Source organism: Dreissena polymorpha, chromosome 7 (assembly GCF_020536995.1).
Source record: "Dreissena polymorpha isolate Duluth1 chromosome 7, UMN_Dpol_1.0, whole genome shotgun sequence".
Lineage (NCBI taxonomy): Eukaryota > Metazoa > Mollusca > Bivalvia > Myida > Dreissenidae > Dreissena > Dreissena polymorpha.
Genome location: NC_068361.1, coordinates 31,048,387 through 31,056,925, shown reverse-complemented (window position 1 = coordinate 31,056,925; position 8,539 = coordinate 31,048,387).

The following is an 8,539-nucleotide window of genomic DNA, read 5'->3' as shown; positions in this document are numbered from 1 at the left end:
AAATTAAAACCCTTTCAGTCAATGATACTACAAACAGAATCAGTAATCCCTGTGAAAATTGAATTTTCACGGCTGTAAAAGGGATAATTATTAGCCGTTACGTTATGTAACAACGCAGCTGTTTCATCGTGCCAAGGTTGATTGATGGGGTTTAGCGGTGCGCAATGGCTATTAAGTGAGTTCAACCTTGATTGGAAGTCGTTTGTTAATTTATTGAGTTAAGAAATGGGTTAAATCAATTTTAAATGTATGGTCAAAAGATAAATATCACCATTTAATAATATCACATGCGAATTATTATTGTATGTCTTTATTGAATAAAGCCAACACAATAAGTAGCAACTCTTGCTAAGGGCTACTCGTCTTACTTTTAACACCGTTACGTATTCACCTGGGAATAATAAATGAAAGCGCAACATTTGTTAACAAAACCGAGTAATATTAACACGACCTCCAGCAATACTGCTTTTAATATTATAATAAACACTACGCCAACAACAACAACAACAACAACAACAACTACTACTACTACTACTTCTTTCTCTACTACTACTACTACTACTACTACTACTACTACTACTACTACTACTACTACTACTACTACTACTACTACTACTACTACTACTACTACTACTACTACTACTACTACTACTACAACTACTACTACTACTACTACTACTACTACTACTACTACTACTACTACTGCTATTACTACTCCTTCTACAGAGCTCCAGATAAGGGTCGCATTTTCGTAATTACGAATTGTTTTCAAGTCCGTTACGTATTTATTTTAAAATCTTGTCGTACCATCAAGAATTACAAAATCAAGTTACGAATATTATTTTTACATCGGTTCGTATCGATTTTTATTGAGTTCTTTTCGCGTATTAAAGATCTTTTCGGTGCTTATATAAAATGGTTATCGTGTTTGTTTAACTGTCAAAAATGGCGGCGCCCAGAGAGCGTCCTAAAAAACTGCAAAGCGGCAAAAACACGCTTTTAAAATATTGTACGCAGTTGAATGTTAAGAAAGACATTATAGAAAAGATCTTATACGATGTTGTATGTCCAGATGCCGAAACAGTCGGAAAAGATATATAAAAAAACGCGACACGACGGGTCCAAACTTAAACAAAAAAACATTGAACGAGTGGAAGGGACAATTCAAAATCTTTAACAGATAAAACCTCATTGTGTGTTCATTATAAACAAGCATGTCGTGTTGTTGTTTTTTTCAAACAATAACAGTAGATCATGTATGTCACACGTGCCATTCTGATTATTACGCTTTGAGCTGCGTGAAGTTGGCACTGCCATCGACGATCGACATTCGACATTCGAATATCGAACTGGGGCGTATGTCGAACCATCTCTGACACCGACATTCGGCAAAAGTTCCGAATATCGAGCTGGGACGAATGACGAGCTAGTTTTGACATCGACATGCGGCAAAAGTCCCGAATATCGAGCTGGGGCGAATGTCGAGCCAGGTCTGACATCGACATTCGGTACTTGTCACGAATATTGAGCTGAAGCGAATGTGGAGCCAGCTCTGACATCGACATTCTGCAAAAGCCTCGAATATCGAACTGGTGCGAATGCCGAGTCGGCTCTGACATCGACGTTCGGCCATTGTCCCGAATATCGAGCTGGGGTGAATGTCGAGCCAGCTCTGACATCGACATTCGGCAAAAATCCCTAATATCGATCTGGGGTGAATGTCGGGCCTGCTCTGACATCGACAATCGGCAAAAGTCTCGAATATTGAACTAGGGTGAATGGCGTGCCTACTCTGACATCGACATTCGGCACTAGTCCCGAATATCGAGCTGGGGCAAATGTCGAGCCAGCTGTGACATCGACATCAGGAAAAAGTCCCGTATATCGGGCTGGGGCGAATGTCAAGCCAGCTCTGACATCGACATTGTGCAAAAGTCCCGAATATCGAGCTGGGGCGAATGCCGATCCAACTCTGACATCGACATTCTACACTATTCCCGAATATCCATCTAGGGCGAATGTCGAGCCAGCACTGACATCGACATTCGGCAAAAGTCCTGAATCTCGAGCTGAAACGAATGTCGAGCCAGCTCTGGCATCGACATTCGGCAAAGGCCAGTGTATTTTTTTACATCGTCGGCAGACTGTGCTGTGGTGGTCGCGGCTGCATTGTCATACCAAGTTTGTGCATATTATGATTGGAAACATGTTTTTCGTATGATATTACTAAAACGTTTGCTGGCGAAAACATTCAATTAATTTTCAATTACGGCATGTTTATTTGAGGCTACTTTATTTATGTCTTATCAGTCGTTGTAATATGTAACTTAACAGGGGTGGAGGGCATGCGTATTCGAGACTTAACTTCGTTTAAGTGATGTTAGTTGTAACTGACTTACAAAACGGCGTCGCTTTTGTTATTTTCGTAAGGAAGAAGCGCGTATTTTTTTACCGCGTAGACACTTTATATGTTTATGTATTGTAAATGAATACGCCCTTTAGGCTTTTCTGTGTGCATGCTTCCCTCGTTTTCTTCAAGATCGCAAACGTCGAAAAAAAGTTATTGAAAGAAGCGCGTTCACAAATGCGTCGTTTATTTACTTGACTTACGAGATTGGGTATGCATGGATAATATTTTATCTGATATTTAACCGTATTTGCGCATATGAACATTCAAATAAAACACAAATCACGAGTATCTTAATTTCCCGACGTTTTTTTTCTATAATAATTAATATATTGAAGATATAAGAGTGTAAATCCCCTTTCGGAAACTAACTTGTTTATGCACATGTTATGCTCTGACTTTCAAACAAAAAACACAGCTCATACCTATGTTCGACGGTTTTACAAGACATTACTGATGTGAATGAATTCCGCATTGGTACGAACGTATTGAAGATCTTTTTGTCATTAGAGGTCAGGAGTTAACATTTTATATTGCTTTGCAATTGACGCAGTATGTTATATGTGATGAATTGCTAGTTTTAAGTTATTATATCTAAGGTGAAATACACTGCTGCGATTGTTTTCTCACATATTTAACACAGTAATTTAAGGCATTTGATGGTATTTTTATACAGTGTAATTTTTAAACGTGCATTTTAAATACGTATCAAGAGTATACCTTAAACGGAATACAACGCTTTCTATTTCCCGGTAACAAAACGATAGTTAAAGGTTTAAAATAGAACGCGTAACTAAGTGTGTGCCTTTTTAGAAAGCGAAAGGTACATGACAATCCAACTATCAAACAAAGTACAAGACAAGTGCCACGCAAGTTAAAACACAATACAATAAATTTGACTTGCAATATAAGTGGAATGAGCAACCAAAAAGGTAAAGCCTGTTCAATACTATTACAATGTTGATTTTAGAAAATACTAACATTAGTAAGGTTCGGAATAAGTTTTAGCAATTCGGAATACATGACGGACTCGATTTGCAAATCAGTGCATTAAGTGTTAATTGCAGATTCAAAAATATGTGTTTATTGAATATAAGGAAATTTAAAGCGTGTTGCCACAACGATACTGATACATGTATATAACTTTGATGTGACACATTTTGGAAGACCTACTTATAAACCAGTTCTGTAGTTGGTGAAAGTGGATTTGTAGTGGATAGAAAGAGTTGTGCAAAGGCAATACATTATATGATTTTTTAGAGAAATGATCAATATATACAGGTATTTAATTGTTCTTTTATTTCTTTTGTTAATACAAATTATTTGAGACGGTTGTTTTGAGGAAATAACATATAAGTTCATCCAAACATTGGTTGTTTCAAACATTATATGCTTATCTTTTATTATTTCAAGTGCCGAATAGTTTGTTTCCGAAATGGTGATTGGTGATGATGATGATGATTGGTGAGGATGATGATGATTGGTAATGATGATGATGATGATGATGATGATGATGATGATGATAATGATGATGATGATGATGATGATGATGATGATGATGATGATGATGATGATGATGATGATGATGATGATGATGATGATGATGATGATGATGATGATGATGATGATGATGATGATGATGATTATGATGATGATGATGATGTTAAAAGTAAAAAAATAATTATAAGTATTATCATAATTATTAATATTACGATTGTAATATTAATATGAAAAAAATATTCGACTCTTGACCAGTTGCCGGGCGTTAAATAGAATAACACACCCACCCCGCAACTGTGTTTTATATCATCGCCACATAACTGGGTCTTCTATCGACATCCCGCTATACTTTCCAACTATACTGGGAACGCGCGTCAAGCAGAAAAAGTTTTGCGCACAATAAGTTGTTTTTATACTGGATATACACAATCTACAACAGATAACTACATGTAAAGATTGTATTTCTGAAACAAACGATTTATTGTTATGCCGAAGTTACGGAAGTTACGGGCGCTTTGAACCTTTGCTTATTTGGTAAAAACAACGAATCAAATTTTCATACCGCATAATAATGTTAAGAAAAGTAATAATATGTTAATAAAAATGCACAAAGAAAACTAAGTATATAAGACTCCCCTGTAAGTATGCAGCAACATCACGAGAATCCGGTAAATATGTCCGGTTGTCTTTATTTAGAGAAATGTGTATGCCATAAGTCCACTTTCAAGTTATTTATTTTTCTGTTCATTTCTTTTCAATTGAGCCTTTAAATAGTGAATGTGTTTTTGTATTTTATCTACGTAATTACCACTACGATACAATTAAAAAAAATGTGTTCCTTAATGATTATTTGTAACAGATTCAGTAGCCGGTCAAGAAGTAACAGTTTTACAAACAATAATTTGTTATTATACTGAATATACATTATAAACAAAAGATAAACACATTTCCAAACTGTCTTTCTGAAACAAACATTTAATTGGCATGCCGACATACGAAAATAACGGTCGCGTTTCAATATTCGTTCCGCATACTACTTCCACGTTTAAAATAAGGTGTTTATTTTTTAATGTGGATACATTTCACTTTAGTATTTTTTTCCGCTGTTTAAAAAAAGGAAATAAAATATTTTTATATAAACAAAAGCATTTTATAAGTGTCGTTTATCTTTTCGACGTTTTAATAGCATCAGACACGCAATATCAGACTGTACGTTCGAACGTCGTTTTATGTCTTCGAAGGAAACAAATAAAGTAATAGCTTTTAGTATCTCCGTCCAACAACTTACAACATATCGGCTTCGCTTCTGCTGATTTTTTAAATTCATACTCATTTACATTTTTTGTTACTTACAAAACAATGATGGGATACAGATTCTTGATATGACCGAATCGGAATTGAAAATGGTGGAAGACCATATGGGTCATCACCTTAACGTCCACAACAATGTTTACAGACAACAAAGCTCTATGCTAGAAAAAAAGAAGGCGGCAAGGTTATAAGTTGCCACGAAAATGGACATCAAATGATAAATAATGATGTTTTTTTTTATTTAACAAATTTAATAGATATGCTTTGTTTAGATTATTATTGTTATTATAAAATTTGATGGAACCATTTACTGAAATACATATTATATACATAAATATTTAAAACACGAAAATATTCATCACATTTTATCATTAGTTGTTTTCGGTACTAAAAGAACAGTCTTTACTAAAGCTCGATAATACACAGAATTTATGAACTCGTTTAATCAAATATGGTCGAAAATTCCAAATCCTGAATATACACCTTATCATTTAATAAGTATTTTATTATAGATATGCCCCAACCTGTTAAGAGTGTCAGTTTATCAGATAGTGAACGCAAATATAGTAATAATTGAATATTAAATCGCCTAAAAGAATTTTATTTAGGACACAGGTAATGCAATTTTTTATTCTTTATAAAGTGCATATGATGTATATTTAAAAACTACACAGATTTCTCTTCATTCATTGAGGTCATATAAAACGAAAGCTCAGCAAGCTTGCATCATGCTGCATCGGAAACTCTTTCAGGTGTGTTAAAAAATAATAACACGCATGATGTTGTTATTATTTTTAACAATAAAAACAGATAAATATTATATATCTCAAATGCCGTTATGTTTCAAAGATTTCACAACATACAGTGTAGTTTGGAATATAAAGTGGTTAATTATTTAAGTATCTTATTAATAACTATTGTTTTTTTTACGATGCTTGATCAGTATTGCATCGAAAAATACTGTATAAAGTAAAAAGCATATAAAATTAATTGTTACGTTTGAACCATATTTGAATAAAACATAAATATTGTGGCAGCTTAGTTACCTGCTCGTTTCTCAAACGATCGTATGATGTAATAATAAACACATGGGCACTTATCAAATAATTGTTTCATTTGTTAAAGTTTATTTTTGTTACAAAGTCCGATGACCGAGAATCTACATGCAGGGACTATACTAATGCAAAAAATGAAACACAACGAAAAACAGACAGGACCTGGATTTTTATAAAATGATACGTCCTTTAAACGAAAAATACCATTAAACCGCAAAGTGTCGTATCTGATTAGCCTGTGCGAACGGAACAGACTCATATGTGACGATACTTAAGTATATGCATTAAGCCCCGTTTTCCCAAAGCGAGGCTCGTATTAAAGTCATCGGATACGAATTCTTGTTTTAACAAAGAGCGAGGAATAAATAACCACTAATGTAAATGTCAAAATATGTAAGAGAATTTTTTTACCTCGTTAAGTATCATGACTCTAGTCTCATAAGCACACGATTTGGAGTATTATCATAAAGTACAAAATGGTGATAAGAACTGCTCAGTATTTTTAAGTATTAAAGGTATTTGAAGGAGGGACCATTCTATGGGAACAATGGGTATGTTAGAAGGTCCTTTTTTTAGCCGTGCTCTAAGCAAACGGGGCTTAATGCATGTGCGTAAAGTTTCTTCAAAATAGCCCGTGCAGTCCGCACAGGCTAATCGGGGCCGACACTTTCCGCCTAGATCAGTGTTTTTTAAATGAGAATTTAGAAGGGATTACAATATCCGTAAAGCGCAAAGTGTTGTCCCGGATTTGTCTGCGCGGATTTCAATGCTAATCTGTGACGACACTTTTCGCCCATGCACTGAATTCGTTTTTTCCAGACCGTGGCTCATTTATAAAAAATTTCTGCAGTAACGCCAGAGATTTAGAAAACAGCACAAACAAGTAATCTTACAATTCAAGTATTTAATTTCTACCTACCTAAATTTTAATTGTGCTGGAATATTGGAATATTAGTAGTTTGTCGGATGGTCCTGAAAAGAAATGCTCACGAAAATTTTCGTATGGTTTTAACTTATGTCATGGTCCTGTGTCCGTCGTGTGTGCGTGCGTGCGTACATGCGTGCGTGCGTTAACTTTTTCTTGAAACATCTTCTTCTCCTAAACTACTGGTCCAATTCTGATGAAATTTCTCAGGAATGTTCCTGTGGTGAACCTCTTTCAAATTTGTTCAAATGATGCCCCTGGGGTCAAATTTGACTTTGCCCCTGGGGGTCAAAAAATTGAAAATTTGCTTATATAAGGCCTATTTTGTGCAAACTTTATAAATCTTTTTGTCAAGAACCATTGGGCCTAGGGCTACCAAACTTGGTATGTAGTGACATCTTATAGTCCTCTACAAGTTTGTTCAAATTATGCCCCTGGGGTCAAATTTGACCCTGCCCCGGGGGGTCAAAAAATTGAAAATTTGCTTATATATAACCTATTTTGTGCAAACATTAAAAATCTTCTTGTCCATAACCGTATGGCGTAGGGCTACCAATTTTGGTATGTAGTGACATCTTATAGTCCTCTATCAAGTTTGTTCAAATTATGCCCCTGGGGTCAAATTTGACCCTGCCCCGGGGGTTAAAAAATTGAAAATTTGCTATATAAGGCCTATTTTGTGCAAACTTTAAAAATCTTCTTGTCCATAACCATTGGGCCTAGGGCTATCAAATTTGCTATGTAGTGACATCCTATAGTTTTCTACCAAGTTTGTTCAAACTATGCCCCTGGGGTCAAATTTGAACCAGCCCCGGGGGTTAAAAAATTGAAAATTTGCTTTTATAAGGCCTATTTTGTGCAAACTTTAAAAATCTTCTTGTCCGTAACCATTGGGCCTAGGGCTACCAAATTTTCTATGTAGTGACATCTTATAGTCCTCTACCAAGTTTGTTCAAATTATGCCTCTGGGGTCAAATTTGACCCTGCCCCGGGGGGTTAAAAATAGAAAATTTGCTTATATAAGGCCTACTTTGTGCAAACTTTAAAAATCTTTTAACCATAACCATTGGGCCTAGGGCTACCAAATTTGCTATGTAGTGACATCTTATAGTCTTCTACCAAGTTTGTTCAAATTATGCCACTGGGGTCACATTTGACCCTGCCCCGGGGGGGGGGGGGGGGTCAAAAAATTGAACATTTGCTTATATAAATCCTATTTTGTGAAAACTTTAAAAATCTTCTTGTCGATAACCATTGGGCCAAGGGCTACCAAATTTGGTATGTAGTGACATCTTATTGTCCTCTACCAAGTTTGTTCAAATTAAGCCCCTGGGATCAAAT